The sequence below is a fragment of the Giraffa tippelskirchi genome, chromosome 1 (assembly GCF_054371585.1).
Source record: "Giraffa tippelskirchi isolate mGirTip1 chromosome 1, T2T-mGirTip1v1.2.pri, whole genome shotgun sequence".
NCBI classification, from domain to species: Eukaryota; Metazoa; Chordata; class Mammalia; order Artiodactyla; family Giraffidae; genus Giraffa; species Giraffa tippelskirchi.
The window spans coordinates 72,977,135-72,999,418 of record NC_137275.1 but is presented as its reverse complement, the minus strand read 5'-3'; the positions used below and the strand labels follow the sequence as shown (position 1 = coordinate 72,999,418).

Genomic DNA, 22,284 nt, shown 5'->3' with positions numbered 1-22,284 from the left:
CAGCTCCATTCTTCTTTCTCAAGACTGCTTTGGCTATTTGGGATATTTTGTGTTTCCATACGAATTGTGAAATTTTTTGGTCTAGTTCTGTTAAAAATGCCATTGGTAATTTGACAGGGATCGCATTGAATCTGTAGATTGCGTTTGGTAGTATAGTCATTTTTACGATATTGATTCTTCTTACCCAGGAACATGGACTATCTCTCCATCTCTTTATGTCATCTTTGATTCCTTTCATTAGTGTCTGATAATTTTCTGTGTACAGTTCTTCTGTCTCCTAGGTAAGTTTATTCCTAGATATTTAATTCTTTTTGTTGCAATAGTGAATAGGATTGATTCCTTAATTTCTCTTTCTGAGTTTTCATTGTTAATACATAGAAATGCAAGTGATTTCTGTGTATTGATTTTGTATCCTGCAACTTTGCTAGATTCTCTGATTAGCTCTAGTAATTTTCTGATACTATTTTTAGGGTTTTCTATGTACAGTATCATGTCATCTGCAAACAGTGAGAGCTTTACTTCTTCTTTTCTGATCTGGATTTCTTTTATTTCTTTTTCTTCTCTGAATGCAGTAGCTAGGACTTCCAGAACTATGTTGAATAATAGTGGCAAAAGAAAGTGGATCCCCTTGTCTTGTTCCTGATCTTAGGGGTATGCTTTCAATTTTTCACCATTGAGAATGTTTGCTGTAGGCTTATCATATATGGCCTTTTCTATGTTGAGGTAGGTTCCTTCTATGCCCATTTTTTGAAGAGTTTTAATCATAAATGGGTGTGAAACATTTCTTAATATGGTGAGAATTCTATGAGCCTTTAAAACAGTAATGCTCATAGTGGATATAAAGGAGGGAGAAAGCACACACTCTTCCTCAACCACAGTTAACTACTAATTTTCCTCCAGCCTCTCTCCCCTCTCCAACAGCAGGATGTTTCAGGGCACATTTTCTGGAACTGACTTTGTATAGGGAGTTGTACACATTCCCTGTGTACCAAAAGGGAAGGTAACTATCATTTATTAAACACCTCCTATGTGCCAAGTATTTTCATGAAAGTTATTTCATTTCCTTTTTTCAACTCTATTTGATGGTCTTTTGATCCATATTCATACAGTGAAGAACTTGAGGCTCAGATAGGTTAAGGAACAGTTTGTAAGAACAGAGCCTGGGTTCAAAGCTACATCTCACTGTCAAGTCCTGGTTGTTTACAGCACTTCACCGCATGTCTTAGGGCTGGGGAGCTCCAGTCCAAACCCCTCGGCTGAGGGAGCCATGCTTTCACTGAGAAATCACTCTCGCTGCACTCAGACCTGTGAAAAGCCAGTCGGAGGCAACATGAGGCTTATCTTCAGTGAGAGCTTTCCTATCCTTGGCCTTTTCCCTCCCTCTGGGTAAAGGGTAATATTCTGGGTAAAGGGTTATTTCTGGGTATATTAACAGACTTTATGGAGTTAATATTTTGGGGGAGGCTTGATTCAGAACACAATATCTTCCAATATTTGGTGCCACTTTTGGAATGGGAAATTTCCCAGCAGAGAGAAGAAGCCTAACTGTATGGCAGGTTTGACAGGAAGTTGCTATTATCCACATCATGGATGCATTTCAATGACATCTGATTGATGTGGAGTGTTTTGTCTATGCTGTTCATTTTGTGCCAGAGTCAATGGGGTCATCTGGAAAGAACTGAGGACATTGGAATCTGGCAGTCCTCGGGGTGAATTTCAGCTCTAGCACCTATTTTCTGCAGGCCTTGTATATGTTATTTTATGTTCCTAAACCTCACATATCTTGCAGGGTGCTTGGAGGATTCAATTAGGCAGTGGATGCATGATTAATGGCACATGGTAGAAGTTCAATGGATGGCAACAATTACCACTACTACTTTTGATGTAATTTGTGTACTTGAGTCCTTTCTTTATACCTCAGAGTAGCTGTTCTTTGCTGTCCTTGCTAAAATGGAGATCAAAAGAATATTTCTCATGATTACTTATAGAAGGGAGAGTCGGCTGGTAGTCTGTAATCTCTGGACCATATCTCTCCACAGGGAAGGGCAGGTACTTAACCAGGTGATACAGAGACACTCCTGACCCTATTCTTCCATGCACTAAGCATAACTGGAGTATGGTGTAGATTTAAGTTCTTTTCCTACGAAAGGATGCATGTGAGTAAACATCAATCAATTTCAGGAACCAGGAATTATGGCTTTACCTAGCTAATCTGTTTCTTGTATTTTAGTAGAGGCGGGTAATATCATTGGGTATTAAGAAAAGATCTCACGGTTTAGGATATCCCATGGGGACCATTATCTTTTACCAACAACACCCCACACCCAGCCAAAGCAACAATAAAACTCCCATGATATCCTTTGCAAACAGTTCTTTAGAAGAATTGAAGGGGGAGATTATTACTGTTGAGACAATATTTATAAGTGCAAGAATTATTTCAAAGCACAAAATTAAAATATAAAAAGCAGGACAAGAGAGAAAGGATAAGGGACTTAAGAATAAGGGATTTTCCTTTGTTTAGTCATCTGTTTTCTCCAGAATGATGATAGCATAACTGTAGTCCTGGTGGGAGGCAGCGAGAACAGAGTGTTTTAGCTCAAGTTTCACTGTTTTTCAACAAAGGCAGCTATATCTACATTTGCCCAAATTACCCCAAGATGAAAATAAAATGAACTTCTCTGGAGAGAGGCATTCTAAGAATCCAGCAGTCGCAAAAAAAGACCAGTGAGATATGCAAACAGAACATGTGTTTGAAAAAAATCTGGATGGTAATATAAATTAAAAAATAATAATATAGTAAATGAGATTCAAATGTAGTACATACAAATTTTTTGTCACGGAATAACACCATCACCACCAATAACACCCCTCCCCAAGCAAAGCAACAGTAAAACTCCATGATTTCCTATGCAAACAATTCTTTAGAAGAATTGAAGCAGATTGTTACCATTGAGACAATATTTGTAAATGTAAGAATTATTTCAAATCACAAAATTAAAATATAAAAAGCAAAACAAGAGAGAAAAGATAAGGGACTTAAGAATAATCTATGAGACTTGGGTAGACATTTCAGAAGAGAAGCAGTAAAACAAATCTACACCTAAAAGGGATCACTGGGTTTTAGGTTGAGTTGATGAGAAAATAACCAATACCTAAAGGCAAGTGATGTTAAGGAGAGGAGCAAGGGTGCAGAGTCAATATGCTTCTCTTTCTCTCTAAAAATTAGGTTGAAGAGGATAAAAACAGATTGAGAATATGTGATGTAAGTGCTAAATTAAAGAGTCTTAGAAGAAACATACTGATTTACTGTAAGGAAAAATCAAATAATAGAACTAAAAGCGATAATCTATTTTAGCAAAACTAGGATCCTGGGATGGAGGACAGGGAAGAAAGAGCTTTTCTTATTGGAGTGGAGCAAAGGGAGGAAACAAATCATCTTGGTGGAAGAAATAGTTGGTATCTTGTTTTCTTATAAGAGTAGAGGATTCTGTGATTATGAGAATAGGAACAAAGAAGGTAGTCACTATGAAATGCAAAATATTAGAACTTCCGAATTAACAAGGGGAAAAATAGAGTAGTACTATTTTTGACCAAATATATATACTATTTTTGACCAAAAATATATTTGACCAAATCATCAAACACAAAGGAAAATGAGGAAATAATAATGTAAAGTAAACATAAAACTAAATTATCATGAAAAGAAGAAATTAGATCATATAGAGTATGAGCATACTGACTTTTCCCCTTTAAAGGACAAACATTTTCAGTTGGGTTATATCACAAAACTGTTGTTGTTGTTCAGTCACTCAGTCGTTCCAAGTCTTTGCAACCCCGTGGACTATAGCATGTCAGGCTTCCCTGTCCTTCACTGTCTCTTGTAATTTGTTCAAACTCACATCCATTGATTCGGTGATGCCATCCAACCATTTCATCCTCTGTTGCCCTCTTCTCCCCCTGCCCTCAATCTTTCCCAGCATCAGGGTTTTCCAGTGAATCTGATCTTTGTATCAGGTGGCCAAAATCTTGGAACTTCAGGTTCAGCAGTGGTCCTTCCAATGAATGTTCAGGGTTGATTTCCTTTAGGATTGACTGGTTTGATCTCCTTGCTATTCAAGAGACTCTCAAGAGTCCACAAAACTGAGCTATATGCTTTAACAAAAATCTATGTCTCTAACTATGTCTTCGGAGAAGGCAATGGCACCCCACTCCAGTACTCTTGCCTGGAAAATCCCATGGACGGAGGAGCCTGGTAGGCTGTAGTCCATGGGGTCGCTAAGAGTCAGACATGACTGAGTGACTTCACTTTCACTTTTCCTGTTCATGCACTGGAGAAGGAAATGGCACCCCACTCCAGTATTCTTGCCTGGAGAATCCCAGGGATGGCGGAACCTGGTGGGCTGCCGTCTATGGGGTCTCACAGAGTCGGACACGACTGAAGCGACTTAGCAGCAGCAGCAGCAGCAACTATGTCTTTATCTATACTTAAAAAATGATAAAGAAAGATAGGAAATTAAGATGGATCAGAGAGATACAAAAACAAAATGCAAAAAAGATAAAAAAAACGAAAAACCCCCAGCAACATAGATGGCCTGGCATGCTGCAGTCCATGGGTTTGCAAAGAGTCGGCTACGATTGAGCGAATGAACTGAACTGAACTGAGATGTCCATCAACAGATGAATGGATAAAGAAGTTGTGGTACATATGTACAATGGATTATTACTTAGCCATAAAAAAGAATGCATTTAAGTCAGTTCCAGTGAGGTGGATGAACCTACAGCCTGTTATACAGAGTGAAGTAAGTCAGAAAGAGAAACACAAATATCGTATATTAATGCGTATATATGGAGTATAGAAAAATGGTACTGATGAATCTATTTGCAGGGCAGGAATAGAGATACAGACATAGAGAATAGCCTTTGGACACAGTGGGGGAAATAGAGGGTGGGGCAAATTGAGAGACTAGCACTGAAACATATACATTAACATGTGTAAAATAGATAGCTAATGGGAAGTTGCTATATAACACAGGGAGTTCAAGGTGGTACTCTGTGACAACGTAGAGGGGTGGGATGGGGTGGTGGTGAGGCTCAAGAAGGAAGGAACATGTATGCTTGTGGCTGATTCACATTGTTGCTTGGCAGTGGCCAACACAATATTGTAAGGCAATTATCCTCCAATTAAAAATAAAACAGGCATGGCAGCATTACCTTATGACATAGGGAAATTCAAGGTTAAATGCACTGAAGAAAATAATATATATAACTGCAATAATTTATGAGGGTAATATATTTATATTTATTGTCTACCAAATATTTACAAATATCAATCATTTACTTGACATGAATTAAACCTTCAAAATAGAAAATAGATTTTGTAAGGTAAATTCAATAATCATAATTCAATGAAAATTGAAATGAATTATAAAAAGGTGACCAAATCTTATCTTTTTGGAAATTATGGAAACTGTTAGTAGGTAAACTTGAGATAAAAATATTTTAGAAAAGAAATTATAAATTACAAAAAAAGAGAACAAATTAGTAGTAAAACGTATAAGACATAGAGCTGTATGCTGAGAACATTTTAGACTTTTAATACCTCTATTGTGAAGTGAAGTCGCTCAGTCATGTCTGACTCTTTGCAACCCCATGGACTGTAGCCTACCAGGATCCTCTGTCCATGGGATTTTCTAGGCAAGAGTTCTGAAGTGGGTTGCCATTTCCTTCTCCAGGGGATCTCACCGACTCAGGGATCCAACCCAGGTCTCCCACATTGCAGGCAGACGCTTTACCATCTGAGCCACTAGGGAATACCTCTATTATGTCTTCATAATTAAAGAAGACACAAAAATATGAATATTTATTTTAAGAAATTACTAGAATAACGGAATAAACAAGAAGAAGCTAGGAGAAGGAATTAAAATTTTAAAAAGCAAATTAAATGAAATAAGAATAAACATAGTAGAAATAAGAAATCAATCTAAGAACTGATTGCTGAGAAGTCCACTAAAAATAGATAAACCCATTGCAAATCTGACTAATGGAAAGGAGAGATCAAACAGTACAGAGAAGTCAGTCAGTCAGTTCAGTCGCACAGTCTTGTCCGACTCTTTGTGACCCCATGGACTGTAGCACGCCAGGCCTCCCTGTCCATCACCAACTCCCGGAGTTTACTCAAACTCATGCCCTTTGAGTCAGTGATGCCATCCAACCATCTCATCCTCTGTTGTCCCCTTTTCCTCCCGCCTTCAATCTTGGCCAGCGTCAGTGTCTTTTCAAAGAGAAAGTAGGTGTAAACGAAGATCCAAGAGAGGTGAAAAGAACAGTGGTGGAAAATACCACACATAACCTCTAGTGGGCACTGTGGTGTGCTGCCAAGGTTATCTCCTTCAGGACCAGAAGGCCCATTTCCTCACTGTGGGGAGTGTTGTTGACTGACGACTCATAGCTGTGCCTCCTTGCAGGAATTGTTTTTGGTCGACAGGGTTATCTCGCCCAAGTTACAGTCCGATGGAAATGGTCTAATTAATATGTAGTGGGGACAGCTTACATCCCCAAACTGGTTGATACAGAAATATAAAATCTCTACCCTTTTGTCTCATTTTGGAGTAGCTCTGAAGGACCTTATCTTCTAGTGGGATAGCCACTGTCTCTGTTGCTTCACAGTTCAACTGGTTCATCTGCTCAATCCAACCTCCCATGCTTTCTTATAGGTGCTTCTTCCCATGTGCGTCTCCCAATAAACCCCCTTTACACAAATCTCCATTTCAAAGTCTGTTTCAAGGAAACCTAATTTAAGATATAGTCCTAGGACAATAAAATGAAAATTTAGAGAAAATGGACAATTTCCTAAGGAAAAAATAAATTACTGTAAAGGGCTGATTATCTTTACCACTGTCATGTTTCCAAATAAACTTTACTGATGTATGATTTACATTAAAAAATTATACCCATTTCAAGTCCACAGATTGGATGAGTTTTGACAAATGTGTATGTTTCTGTAACCATCACCAAAATAAAAATATAGGATAGTCCATCACCCCCAAAAGTTTCCTGTGTTCCTTTCCAGCCAACTCCCATCTTCCCACCTATGGCCTCAAATAACCACTAATCTGCTCTCTATCATTATAGACAAGGTTTCTGGAGTATGTATGGTATATGCTCTTCAGTGTCATATTTCGGTTGCTTAGCACAACATTTTTGAGATTTTCCCCCACTTGCTACAGGGCTTTCTTTCTTTCTTTACTCTTAAGGAATCATGGTCCTTCACTGCTTATTGTCTGTTTATTGAAAACAGTTGTTTCCTGTATTTTGTCTAGTTTCTTAATTTTTTAAAGCATGATGATGATGACGACTCTGGTGTCTGTACTATTCATGGATAAAAATGCAAGCCCTTGCTTTTCTTATTAAATATTTTCTTTAATGGTACAGAGAATTCACTGTGAAAATAAAAAGGAATTAGTGGTGTAAATATAGGTAAAAAAGAGACAAAGTTTACTTTATTTGCTGATGTTTAGTTTGTTTATCTAAAAATACTCTAGGGACCTTCTAATAATATTTTGCATAATAAGAGTATATGGTAATTTGCCTGAATATAGGATAAAAACATAACATTAATTTTTTTTTCATTGGCTTAGTAATAAGCAACTAGACAAGGAAATGGGGGTAAATATATATTATTTTTAGTAGTAATAGTATTTATTAAAATTTAAGAATAAATCTTATAGGCAAGACCAGGATTTATATGAAATAACACAAAATATTATTGGTAGATTAAAAAAAAAAAGCTACACACTTTAGTTTCATCACTATTCTAAATACTTTATATCTGTTAACTATTTTAACCTTCCCAGAAATCCTTTAAGGTTAGTATTATTCTTCTCATTTCATGGATGAGATAACTGAGATACAGATATATTAAGTAACTTGCCTATCATCCAGCTTACAATTGATAGAATCAATATTTGAAACCAGGGCTGCACAAATTGAAAGAAATACCCTATTATTCCATGAGGTTACTTCAGAATACCTTTTTAAAATGTAAATATGATTGTGCCACTTTCCTACTTCAAACTCTTTATTCACTCTTTATTTATGCTGCTTTTAGAACCAAGTTAAATCCTTAAACATTTCTAAATCTCCAAAATGTTTCTCCTATCCATCACTACTGTTACTATGCTAGTTCATATCCTCATCATACATTCATTCACTCATTCATTTATTCAATAAATAGATGATCTTGGTGGCAGAGGGTAGTTTTGAGGAGGCCAGAAGCGACAGGAATGAACTGTTATGAGACTTTCATAAACAGGTAGAAAATGATGAGATGTCTAGGAGCAGATAGGATGAGATTTATTTGAAATATATTTTAAAAGAAAACAGTGGCAGCATTAAAGGCTAATTGGGTGTGCATACTGAGAGAGTTGGTCCACTCCAGCATGGTCTTCAGGTTTCTAACTTAGATGTTTGTACTTTCTAGGCTTTTGTCTTGCTGAAGAGGTTAGGTTAAGTGATTCAGCCCTACTCCAGTGTTCTTTAGCCAGGCTGACATTAATCTATAAGTAGATGTTTTTGGCTTAACCCAAAAACTAGTTTTTTTTCCATCAAAAATTATGGTCACTTTTTATCAGCTTCAGAACTTTTACTTTGAAAGTCCAAGCAGTAGAAGGCTATAGTCAAGAAATTTATAGGTATGAGGAATTGTTTTGATGTAATGACTAGAATCTAAAATAGAATTGCCTGGGCCTCAGTCAAATGTCAGTTACCACTTACCAGTCATGCTTAACCTCTCTGTAAATCAGCTTCCCCATCAGCAAAGTGAGGATAAAGTCTATAGGATTTTGTATAGATTAAATCAGATAATGAGTGTAAAGCACTTAGCAAAATATCTGACACACAGTTTAAAATTCCTGAAATGCTATTATTATTTATAGTTGTATATTATAAATTGTATAAAGTGTGTATATATATATATATGTATATAAAATATATAATTTGGGCTTCCCTGGAGAAGTTCCATACAGTCAATCAGTCAAAAAAAATAAGACCTGGAGCTGACCTGGAGTGGCTCAGATCATGAGCTCCTTTTTGCAAAATTCAGGCTTAAATTGAAGAAAGTAGGGAAAACCACTAGGTCATTCAGGTGTGACCTAAATCAAATCCCTTATGATTGTACAGTGGAGGTGATGAATAGATTCAGGGAATTCGATCTGAGAATGCCTGAAGAACTATGGATGGAGGTTTGTAACATTGTACAGGAGGTGGTGAGCAAAACCAGCCTGAAGAAAAAGAAATGAAAGAAGGCCAAGAGGAGGCCTTAGGCCTTATAAATAACTGAGCAAAGAAGAGAAGTGAGAGGCCAAGGAGGAAGGGAAAGATATACCCAACTGAATGTAGAAAGATATACCTAACTGAATGCAGGAAAGATAAGAAGACATTCTTTAATGAACAATGTGAAGAAGTAGAGGAAAACAGTAGAATGGGAAAGACTAGAGATCTCTTCAAGAAAACTGGAGCTATCAAGGGAACATTTCATACAAGGATGGGAACAATAAAGAGCAGAAATGGTAAGGACCTAACAGAAGCAGAAGAGATTGAAAGAGGTGGCAAGAATACACAGAAGAATTACCCAAAAATGTCTTAATGACTCAGATAACCGCGATAGTATGGTTATTCACCTAGAGTCAGGCATCCTGGAGGGTGAAATCAAGAGGGCCTTAGGAAGCATAACTACAAACAAAGCTAGTGGAGGTGATGTAATTCCATCTGAGCTATTTAAAATCCTCAAAAATGATGCTGTTTCAGTGCTGTACTCAATATGTCAGCAAATTTGGAAAACTCAGCAGTGGCCAAAGGACTTTAAAAGGTTAGTTTTCATTCCAATCCCCCAAAATGCATTCTTAGTTGCTCAGTCATGTCCAGCTCTTTGTGACCTTCTGGACTATAACCCGCCATGCTCCTCTGTCCATGGCATTCTCCAGGCAAGAATACTGAAGTGGGTTACCATTTCCTACTCCAGGGGATCTTGACACAGAAACTGAATCTGCTTCTCTTATATCTCCTGCATTGATAGGCGGGTTCTTTACCACTAGTGCCACCTGAGTAGCCCAAGAAAGGGCAGTGCCAAGCAATGTTCAAACTACCATAAAATTGTGCTTATTTCACATGCTAGTAAGATTGTGTTCAAAATCCTTCAAGCTAGGCTTTAGCATATACAAGCTGGATTTTGAAAAGAAGGAGGAACCAAAGAACAAATTGCCAACATTTCTTGGATCATGGAGAAAGCAAGGGAATTCCAGAAAAACATCTATTTCTGCTTCATTGACTTTGCTAAAGCCTTTGACTGTGTGTATCACAGGAAACTGTGGAAAATTCTTAAAGAGATGGGAATATCAGACCACCTTACCTGTCTCCTGTGAAACCCGTATGTGTGTTAAGAAGCAACAGTTAGAACCTTACGTGGAACAACCAACTGATTAAAAATTGGGAAAGGAGTGCGTCAATGCTGTATACTGTCACCCTGCTTACTTAACTTATATACAGAGTACATCATGCAAAATGTCAGGTTGGATGAAGCTCAAGCTGGAATCAAGATTGATGGGAGAAATATCAATAATCTTAGATGTGCATATTATACTATCCTAATTGTAGAAAGTGAAGAGGAACTAAAGAGCCCTCTTGATGAAAGTGAAAGAGGAGAGTGAAAAATCTGGCTGAACATTCAAAAAACTAAGATCATGGCATCCAGTCCCATCACTTCATAGCAAATTGATGGGGAAACAATGAAAACAGTGCAGACTTCATTTCCTTGGGCTCCAGAACCACTATGGATGGTGACGGCAGCCATGAAATTGTAAGATGCTTGCTCCTTGGAAGAAAAGTTATGACAAAACTAAAGAACATGTTAAAAAGCAGAGACATCCCTTTGCTGACAAAGGTCCCTATAATCAAAGCTATGGTTTTTCTAGTAGTCATGTATGGATGTAGAGTTGGACCGTAAAGAAGGCTGAGTGCTGAAGAACTGATGCTTTCAAACTGTGGTGTTGGAGAAGACTCTTCAGAGTCCGTTGGACTGCAAGAAGATCAAACCAGTCCATCCTAAAGGAAATCAGTCCAGAATATTCATTGGAAGGACTGATGCTGAAGCTGAAGCTCCAATACTTTGGTCACCTGATGGGAAGAGCTGACTTACTGGAAAAGACCCTGATGCTGAGAAAGACTGAGGGCAGGAGGAGAGGGGATGACAGAGGATAGATGATTGTATGATATCATGGAATCAATGGACATGAGTTTGAGCAAACTCAGAGAGATAGTGAAGGATAGGGAAGCCTGGAGTGCTGCAGTTCTTAGGGTTGTAAAGAGTCAGACATGACTGCACAACTAAACAACAACAAAATCTCTTCTAATATGCTTCTTAATGACATCAGATTCACCTAAATCAATGATAGCCAGTGTGCATACTCTGTAGTTTTTTTTTCCCTCACACCCTGTGCCCCATTCAGTATTATTGCTACTGTAGTGAGGGACACCAGTTTTAGCCAACATAGAATAGTACTCTGTTTTAGATTTCCTTAATTAAGGTGGGACAGTTGTTGGTGAGGATGAACAGTGACACTTTTCCTTGTCTGATCATTTCCTTAGGTACTCCTTTGGGAGCATATACAGACTCTCTACATTTCCCCATCTCTAGGGCTGGAAATACTACAAATAGGACACAAGTTATGCCACCACTAGAAGTAGAATTCATGGGCCCAATCCTTCCTTTAGAATTCTTTATCAAGTAGACTTTTCACCTGATCTACATGTGCAGCCATGTGCTAGTTAGTGGCCCTTTCATCCGCTACTACTGGGAGTACCTCATCTCTTCAGTCCTCAGAATTCAATTCAAAATGAGCAACAATTGTTGTTTAGTCACCAAGTCGTGTCTGACTCTTTTGCGACCCCATGGACTATATAGCCCACTGGACTCCTTTATCCATGGGTTTTCCCAGGCAAGAATACTGGAGTGGGTTGCCATTTCCTTCTCCAGGGGATCTTCCCAACCCAGGGATCAAACCTGTGTTCTCTGCATTAGCGGGCGGGTTCTTTACCACTGAGCCATCAGGGAAGCCTGAGCAACAGTAGCCTCATCTTAAATAAGCCCTCTACCCTCACATTTCATATCTGCCTAATGCTGGCCCGATTTCTGCTCTAGGATTTCTCTCTTTAAAGGGTAATTGATATGGAGATATCCATTCTGGTCAGAGGAACCCCTCCCATCTTTTAGGAGAGTAACCTGGCCACAACAGTCCCCAAGAGAGTGAGAACATCATTACATTTTCTAAAGCCAGGCATTCCATGTTAAAGAGCTCACCTGTAATACAGGTAAGAGGTGTGAGATAACAGGTAGTCGGCCCTGCCTGGCCACCTACCTTAGCTATAGGTCTGCTTCTTACATACGGACACAAGTATGCACAGTTGACTAAGAACAACTAACAATGTTGAGAGCTAGGACTGCCTGTATCTGTATTTAGAGTTTAAGATATCATTCTCTTATTATACAGAGCACCAGGAGCTTAGTAATTGTTTTGTATGTATGATGGTTAATTTTATGTATCAACTTGACTGGGCATGGCCCAGACATTTGGCCATAATTGTTTTGGAAGTTTCTGCGAGGATGTTTTTGGATAATATTACATTTAAATCTGTGGAATTTCAATAAAGCAGACTGCCTTTCATAAAGTGGGTAGGCTTCATCCAATCATATGAGGACCTGAATAGAATGGATTACAGTCTTGCCCTATCTTCTTGGGATATCATGACTTTAAACATTCTGCCCTTATGTCTAATATCATGAAATTGCTTACTTAGATTGCAAACTTTAGCCAAAAGTTTGTGTGGGTAATAGTGAGTCTCAAGGAGAAATGGTTAACATCTCATAATCAGGTATTTTTGCTTTTTCAGAAGGTCACTGAATCAGCTATAGGTAAATATAATAAAATTAGCAGTTGCTTTAAACCTATTATATGCTCACTATGGTAACAAATATCAAGAGGTTGTAAGGTTGCATTTTCTACTGTTGCTAGAGAGATAAGAGGTATAAATTGGGAAAAACCTGTATAATGCAAAATAATATGGCTGATAATTTATTGAGGTATTAAACTATCTCTCCTAGACTCATCTCCTTCTGTCTCTATCTCTCTTTCCCTGTGTATGTGTGTCTCTAAAGGCTTCATTCTTCTAGGAGTCATTTTACTGAGGAACAAATGTTGAAATAACGCTATAATTAGTTGGCATGATTAGGTGACTTAGTGTTAGGAAGAATTCCAGTGAATGTTTGATGAGCTAGTTTTTTCTTTGTGAGAGGTAGATTAATTTTGCTATGTGCTGGAAAATAGAATATGGTCAGAAGGGACCCTAGAGCTTGATACCATGAGAGAGAAGCTGTAAAGTCCACCAGAGCCAGTTCCGTCCCTTGCCAGCACCAAGAACTGCACGGGAGATGAGCCAAGGTGAAGTTGTTCACTGTTGCCTTCTTTAGATCAGCTACCAAATGTAGGGACCCAGCCTATACCAAAAGGGTTATCTGTGCCCTGAAATTCTGCTGTAGCCTTGTGTGACACACCATGTGGAAATGCCCTCCCTTCCATCCAGGTTCCTGCAAACATCTTCTAAATTATTAGGTGGGGTGTTTGGACACTTTTTAATTCAGTCGCTCAGTCGTGTCTGACTCTTTGAGACCCAATGGACAGCAGCACGCCAGGCTTCCTTGTCCATCACCAACTTCCAGAGCTGGCTCAAACTCAGTCTATCGAGTCAGTGATGCCATCCAACCAACTCATCCTCTGTTGTCTCCTTTTCCTCCTGCCTTCAATCTTTCCCAGCACAGGGTCTTTTCCAGTGAGTCAGTTCTTTGCATCAGGTGGCCAAGGACTGGAGTTTCAGCTTCAGCATCAGTCCTTCCAATGAATATTCAGGACTGATTTCCTTTAGGATGGACTGGTTGGATCTCCTTGCAGTCCAAGGGACTCTCAAGAGTCTTCTCCAACACCACAGTTCGAAAGCATCAATTCTTCAGTGCTCAGCTTTCTTTATAGTCCAACTCTCACATCCATACATGACTACTGGAAAAACCATAACTTTGACTAGATGGACCTTTGTTGACAAAGTCATGTCTCTGCTTTTTAATAAGCTGTCTAGGTTGGTCATAGCTTTTCTTCCAAGGAGCAAACATCTTTTAATTTCATGGCTGCAGTCATCATCTGCATTGATTTTTGAGGCCCCAAAATAAAGTCTGTCACTGTTTCCATTGTTTCCCCATCTATTTGCCATGCAGTGATGGGACCAGATGCCATGATCTTAGTTTTTTGAATGTTGAGTTTTAAGTCAGCTTTTTCACTCTCCTCTTTCACTTTCATCAAGAGGCTCTTTAGTTCCTCTTCACTTTCTGCCATAAGGGTTGTGTCATCTGCATACCTGAGGTTATTGATATTTCTCCTGGCAATCTTGATTCCAGCTTATGCTTTATCCAGCCTGGCATTTCACATGATGTATTCCACATATAACTTGAATAAGCAGGGTGACAGTATACAGCATTGGCGTATTCCTTTTGCAATTTGGAACCAGTCCATTGTTCCATGTCCAGTTCTAACTATTGCTTCTTGACCTGCATACAGATTTCTCAGGAGGCAGGTAAGGTGGTCTGGTATTCCCATTTCTTGAAGAATTTTCCACAGTTTGCTGTGATCCACACAGTCAAAGTCTTTGGCATAGTCAGTAAAGCAGAAATAGATGTTTTTCTGGGATTCTCTTGCTTTTTCTATGATGCAGTGGATGTTGGCAATTTGATCTCTGGTTCCTCTGCCTTTTCTAAATCCAGCTGAACATCTGGAAGTTCACGGTTCACGTATTGCTGAAGCCTGGCTTGGAGAATTTTGAGCATTACTTTGCTAGCGTGTGAGATGAGTGCAATTGTGTGGTAGTTTGAACATTCTTTGGGATTGCCCTTCTTTGGAATTGGAATGAAAACTGACCTTTTCCAGTCCTGTGACCACTGCTGAGTTTTCCAAATTTGCTAGCATATTGAGTGCAGCACTTTCACAGCCTCATCTTTTAGAATTTGAAATAGGTCAACTGGAATTCCATCACCTCCGCTAGCTTTGTTCATAGTCATGATTCCTAAGGCCTGCTAGACTTCACATTCCAGGATGTCTGGCTCTAGATGAGTGATCACACCATCATGTTTATCTGGGTCGTGAAGATCTTTTTTTGTATAATTCTTTTGTGTATTCTTGCCACCTCTTCTTAATATCTTCTGCTTCTGTTAGGTCCATACCATTTCTGTCCTTTATTTTGCCCATCTTTGCATGAAATGTTCCCTTGGTATCTCTAATTTTCTTGAAGAGATCTCTAGTCTTCCCCATTCTATTGTTTTCCTCTATTTCTTTGCATTGTTCACTGAGGAAGGCTTTCTTATCTCTCTTTGGTATTCTTTGGAGCTGTGCATTCAAATGGGTATATCTTTCCTTTTCTCTGTTGCCTTTAACTTCTCTTCTTTTCTCAGCTATTTATAAGGCCTCCTCAGGCAACTATTTTGCCTTTTTGAATTTCTTTTTCTTGGGATGGTCTTGATCACTGCCTCCTGTTTAACGTCATGAATCTCCGTCCATAGTTCTTCAGGCACTATGTCTATAGGATCTAATCCCTTGAATCTCATTGTCACTTCCACCGTATAATCATAAGGGATTTGATTTACGTCATACCTGAATGGTCTAGTGATTTTCCCTACTTTCTTCAATTTTAGTCTGAATTTGGTAATAAGGAGTTCCTGATCTGAGCCACAGTCAGTTCCTGGTCCTGTTTTTGCTGACTGAATAGAGCCTCTCCACCTTTGGCTGCAAAGCATATAATCAGAGTTTGGTATTGACCATCTAGTGATGTCCATGTGTAGACACTTTATAAGGTGTTTATATACTGAATTTTTTGCATCTGCCCGTAGGGAGACTACTTATAATACATTTGAAATCTCCCACTAAGGCAGGAATGTCACGGAGTACACCTCACGGGGGTTAAGTTCCCATGGGGTGAATAGCAGGTAGGTGTGAGAAGCTTAGAGATCAGACTTGGGTCTCCAGTCGTGCTGTTGATCGGTGCCTTGTGCAGATGCAGCCTTGGTCTGAATCAGGTCTAAATAACCATTCGAGTCTGGAGGGGGGTCTGAATTCTGATCTGATACTTACAAGGCATGAGATCTTCAGCAATTCACTTAACTTTCTAGGATTAATTTCCTCCTCTATTAAGCGTGGTTAGTCATTTCAAAAATTAAATTATACTTGTGAAACCACTTTGGAAAATAGAAAGTACCATATAAATTTGAGTTTTTACCAATTCTTCACCTATAATTTTAGGATAAGAATTTCTATGCTTAAGGGTTGTTGTGAAGGTTAAATAAGTAAGGTAACTAGAAATAATTTCAAAATTGCGTTATATCTAAAAGAGTTATTATTTTTAAGTTCATATATAGATTTAATTAATTTGTGTTTTAAACAGTGAAGCAGTTTTTGACCTAACTTTCTCTTTCCTACCCCTTATCCTCCACCACGCCCTTACAATACCAGAATTTAATAATATTTTACCTGCTCCATATGGCTAATAATACACTCTGTTTTGTTCATGTGAATATAGTTACAGAAGACAAATTGTTTTTCTTGGTGGCCAAGTCTTACCTAAGTAGGAGTTAACACATCTTCATGGATATTTCCTCTTGACATTATTATGTTCATGCTCAAAAGCTATCCCCTAAGTGGTGGTTTGTTTAGCTATCATCATCATCTATTTCACTGAAATGCACAGTGAATGTTCCTAATGCAACTGTTTGTTCAAATTGTGGTAAAATTATATCAAGCACCTCTTTAGGCCAAAATAACCCCACTACTTTGTTTATATTTTAAGTGGCAGAGGCTCATGGAATTAGCATTCATCCTTCTGATGCAGATACTCCCTGGAGAAATAGTCACACCAATCATAACATGATGAATAAATAATGATCAAACCATTGAGGGACAGTGTAATTACTCATCATATTGATATTGTTTAGTTGCTTGTAAGCATTTTGTTAAAAAATGCATCCATGTAATATAACACAAAGTGGTAAATTTTATTTTTTAAAAAATGTTTTATAGCTTGTTGAATCTTAACTTCAGATTCAATAGCTTTATAGAAAAAACTCCCATAATTAAAAATAATCTGGATGTTCTTCTTGGCTCTGCATCAATCATTTTATCTTTACATATATACAGAGTGTCTAATGCTCTTTATTCACTCATGTTTCTATTTTTATGAAGTAAATTCTGCATACCTTTTTGAAGGGTTGTTGTTTGCTGTTGTTTTTTTTTTTTTTTTTTTTCTAAAAAAATATGGAACGCTTCACGAATTTGCGTGTCATCCTTGCTCAGGGGCCATGCTAATCTTCTCTGTATCGTTCCAATTTTTTAGTATATGTGCTGCTGAAGCGAGCACTTGCTTTTGTTTTATCTCATAATTTGCTTAATCATCCCCTGTTGTGGGCCAGTTGTATTAAAACTGTTAACTTGGATATAAAAATGTCAACTTCTGTTTATTCTTCACTATTACCTCCATGTTCAAATTGTTTGAATAAGTAGTTTTCCCTATTTGATAACATCTAGATCACCTTTGGAGAAGGCAATGGCACCCCACTCCAGTACTCTTGCCTGGAAAATCCCATGGATGGAGGAGCCTGGTAGGCTATAGTCCATGGGGTTGCTAAGAGTCGGACACGACTGAGCGACTTCACTTTCACTTCTCCCGTTCATGCCCTGGAGAAGGAAATGGCAACCCACTCCAGTGTTCTTGCCTGGAGAATCCCAGGGACGGGGGAGCCTGGTGGGCTGCCGGCTATGGGGCCGCACAAAGTCGGACACGACTAAAGCGACTTAGCAGCAGCAGCAGCAGATCACCTTTAGAGATTTTTAAAATAAAGAGTTTATTTTGTCTCATGCTAAACTTACTGGATAGAATCTCTGGGGATGCTTGCTTGTGAATTTTGAAAAAGCTCTTCAGCTGATTTTGATGAAGAAAGAAGTCCGTATGGACTACATGGAGCAAATAATATATACTCTGTGGATACAACTAAAATCAGCTCCCCCAAAACTATGATCTTCTCTAGCTAATGTTTATACACCCACATGTCTGCACACACAGTTTTTGTGTAATTCTAACTGCTGTGGACATCATCAGCTCTAGCGTGATGCCACAGATGGTTTACATAGTTCATGGGTTTATGTGTCTCATATCTTCTCAACTAGAGAACAGACCATTGAAAATGAAGTTTTTGTTTCCTCTGTATCCCCAGAGTACTCAGCACAGTGCTAAGCGCACAGTTGGGTCTATGATAATACTGTCTTCTCCATGCCTGGCCTTATAAATGAAGCCAGCTCACCCATTCCGTGAGTCAGATGGTAAAACACAGCTCTAGCCTCAGGTGTTTATCCAAGCTCACCACGACTGGATATTCAACCTTTTCTCTGTTCAACTGAGCTCAGCTCCTGTGATTCCTTTTGTTCGTTTCAGGATTCTTAGAGATTTATTCATTTATTAATTCATCCAAATATTGATTGAGTCCCCTTGAGTTTGTGCCAGATACTGAGGACATAGAGGCTATCCTATCCTATATACCCTATCCTGTCTGCCCACAGGGATCTTACCATTTGTTGTTGCCTCTGGTTAAGATTTCCCTCCTCAGAGAAAGAAGTCAGGCAGCCTGTTGGGGCACTGTGTTTGGGTAGGAGGATACACTGCCCTAACTGCTATCTTTTGTTGTTGTTCAGTCACTAAGTCATGTCTGACTCTTTGTGACCCCATGGACTGTAGCACTCCAGGTTTCCCTGTCCTTCACTATCTCCCTGAGTTTGCTCAAACTCATATCCATTGATTTGGTGATGCCATTCAGCCATTTCATCCTCTGTCGCCCCCTTCTCCTCCTGCCCTCAATCCTTCCCAGTGTTAGAGTCGTTTCCAGTGAGTAAGCTCTTCGCATCAGGTGGCCAAAGTACTGGAGCTTTAGTATCAGTGCTTCCAGTGAATATTTAGGGTTGATTTCTTTTAGGATTGACTGGTTTGATCTGCTTGCAGTTCAAGGGACTCTCAAGAGTCTTCCTCAGCACCATAGTTCCCAAGCATCAATTCTTCAGCACTCAGCCTTCTTTAGGGTCCAGCTCTCACATCCTTATATGACTGCTGGAAAAACCATAGTGTTGACTATATGGACCTTTGTCAGCAAAATGATGTCTCTGCTTTTTAGTGCACTGTCTAGGTGTGTCATAGCTTTTCTTCCCAGGAGCAAGCGTCTTTTAATTTCATGAATGCAGTCACCATCTGCAGTGATTTTGGAGCCCAAGAAAATAAAGTCTGTCACTGTTTCCATTGTTTCCCCATCTATTTGCTATGAAGTGATGGGACCAAATGCTGTGATCTTAGTTTTTTGAATGTTGAGTTTTCAGTCAGATTTTTCACTCTCCTCTTTTACTTCCTCTTCTCTTTCTGCCATTAGAGTGGTATCATCTGCATACCTGAGGTGTTGATATTTCTCCCAGCAATCTTGACTCCAGCTTTAGCATAGTCAGTGAAGCAGAAGTAGTTGTTTTTCTGGAATTCTCTTGCTTTTTCTATGCTCCAATGGATGTTGACAATTTCATTTCTGGTTCCTCTGCATTTTCTAAATCCAACTTGTACATCTGGAAGTTATCGTTTCAGGTACTGTTGAAGACTTGCTTGAAGGATTTTGAGCATTACCTTGCTAGCATGTGAAATGAGTGCAATTGTATGGTAGTTTGACCATTCTTTGACATTGCCCTTCTTTGGGATTGTAAAGAAAACTGACCTTTTCCAATCCTGTGGCCACTGCTGAGTTTTCCAAGTTTTCTGGTATATTGAATGCAGCATTTTAACAGCATCATCTTTTAGGATTTGTAAAAACTCAGCTGAAATTCAGTCTCCTCCACTAGCTTTGTTTGTAGTAATGCTTCCTAAGATGTACTTGACTTCACACTCCATAATATCTGGCTCTAGGTGAGTGTTCACACAATCATGATTATCTGGGTCATTAAGATCTTTTTTGTATAAGTTCTTCCGTGTATTCTTGCCACCTCTTTTTAATCTCTTCTTCTTCTGTTAGATCCTTGCTGTTTCTGTCCTTTACTGTGCCCATTTTTACATGAAGTGTTTGTTCCTTTGGTATCTCCTATTTTCTTGAAGTGATCACTAGCCTTTCCCATTCTACTGTTTTCCTCTCTTTCTTTGCTTTGTTCACTTAAGAAGACTTGCTCATCTCTCCTTGCTATTCTTTGGAACTTTGTATTCAGTTGGGTATATCTTTCCCTTTCTCCTTTGCCTTTCACTTATCTTCTTTTCTCAGCTATTTGTAAGGCCTCCTCAGACAACCATTTTGCCTTCTTGCATTTCTTTATCTTTGGGATAGTTTTGGTCACTGCCTCCTTTACAATGTCACAAATCTCCAACCATAGTTCTTCAGGTACTCGTGTCTATCAGATCTAATATCTTTAATCTTTGTTTTAGCTCACATTTTAATAGCTAAAAATTTTCAATCTCACAGTCAACATAATATAAATGGTAAAAAGCTGAAAGCCTTTCCATTAAATTATGGAACAAGACAATGATGCCCACTTCACCCCTTCTAGTCAACATACTATTGGAAGTCTTAGCCACAACAATCAGAGACGAAAAAGAAATAAAAGGTTCAAAATCAAAAGGGATGAGGTAAAATTGTCATTATATGCAGTTGACATGATACTCTGTATATAACCTGAAGACTCCACACAAATGCTATTAGAACTGATAAAGGAATTTAGCAAAGTAGCAGAATATAAGATTAACATACCAAAATCTATTGCATTTATTTACACTAATAATAAAATATCAGAAAGAGAAAATCACTGAATACTTAGGCCAGGCCCTGGGCTAAGAACAGAGTTGAACTGTCCCTGCCCTTGCTCCCTTCCTTCCAACTGTTTGGAATCCAGGTCTTCACTTCTGTGACTTCACCCTGCTGTCTTTTCTCTAGGTCTTATGCACAGATTATTCCTACTTCTGGAAATTACTTCCTCTTCACCAAGCCACCAACTTTGAATCCTTTCCCAAGGGATGTCTTCTCTACATCCAGGGGTAGGCTGGATTCCCCTTCTAGAGCAGTCTTAACTCTTTTTATGTTTCTCACTGTAATATGTGTCATATTTGAATTAAATGGCTATTTGCCTTGCTAGCTAACTAGTCCAAATCAAATCTGTCTGGCTTACTGCCTTTTTTAAGCCACTGGTTTACTATAGGATACATGGAAGGCACTCATTAAATACTAAGTGAACTGAAATTGAATCACTAAAGGCTGATATGTGTGGGACAACAGGCAGCAGATTTGCAGGTAGTACATAAATGATCAATTAGTTCACTTCCTAGACCCTCAACTACTCAAATTGCTATACAAACATCCAAATTGCTACCCAAGTTGACCCCTGAAGTTGACAAAAAAGTTAAAAAGAGAAATTCAATTTGGGTCTCCAAGAAGCTCAGCAGTACTTTCCCTGCTGAGAAGTCTCGAACAGCTACAAAATTCCACTCATGAGCAGCTGGCCTTGCTCAGGGCTAGTGATGCAGGCAGTGCTTGGTGATAACATTTCCTGGAATTGATGCCTATCTGCTCTGTGTGGGGCTCAAGGGCCTTGTCTTATTCACAGAAATACAGAGCCCCTGGGGGTACAGCATAGCCTTGAATCCTGCTTATCCTGGCAGGAGAGGCAGCAAAAGGCTGTGTGAGGAGCCACCATTCCATTAGCCCAGATTGGGCCCTGGAGGTACGGAACTACATCATGGGGCCCTGCCTGCTCAGACATTGTCTTTTGTCTTATTGTTGAGAGGCTACTGCCTGTTCTCTGTATGGTGAAATCACTCAGTTCCCTCTCCTCTTTGCTGTGAAGAATAAAAATATGAAAAATTTTACCTCCTAGAACCAAACATCCTGTAGTATCTGTGCGACAATTTGAAAAGATTGCTCAGAGTGAAAAGGACCATTTTGTACTCAGAAAATCATCTCCACATCCTCAGTGAATTTTTTAGATATCATGGCCATGTACGCCATATGGAATCATGCATAAAAATGGCAGGGTTTTCTTAAAACCAACTTCCCATCACCACCTGCAGAGCAGTAGCTTTACTGATACAACAGGGATGGGCAAACGGCTGGAGCCAAGAAGAGTCTTTATGTTTTTATATGGTTAC

General features: G+C 38.9%; 1 protein-coding gene and 1 non-coding gene across 11 annotated transcripts in view; one reads left to right on the top strand and one right to left on the bottom strand.

The window, feature by feature from the left end:
- The window catches only part of LOC145546416 (uncharacterized), a 452,418-nt gene that overhangs the window by 73,564 nt on the left and 356,570 nt on the right, over positions 1 to 22,284 (top strand). The window contains exon 3 of one of the 10 annotated variants that reach the window (XR_014082921.1): positions 21,077 to 21,177. The exons of the other annotated variants lie outside the window; for them this stretch is intronic. The gene's annotated coding sequence lies outside the window, so the exon portion shown is untranslated. The remainder of the gene's footprint in view (positions 1 to 21,076; positions 21,178 to 22,284) is intronic. 10 annotated transcript variants of the gene reach the window in all.
- Positions 17,388 to 17,496, bottom strand: LOC145521572 (U6 spliceosomal RNA). Its single transcript, XR_014065501.1, has one exon. It is a non-coding gene; the product is annotated as a U6 spliceosomal RNA (small nuclear RNA).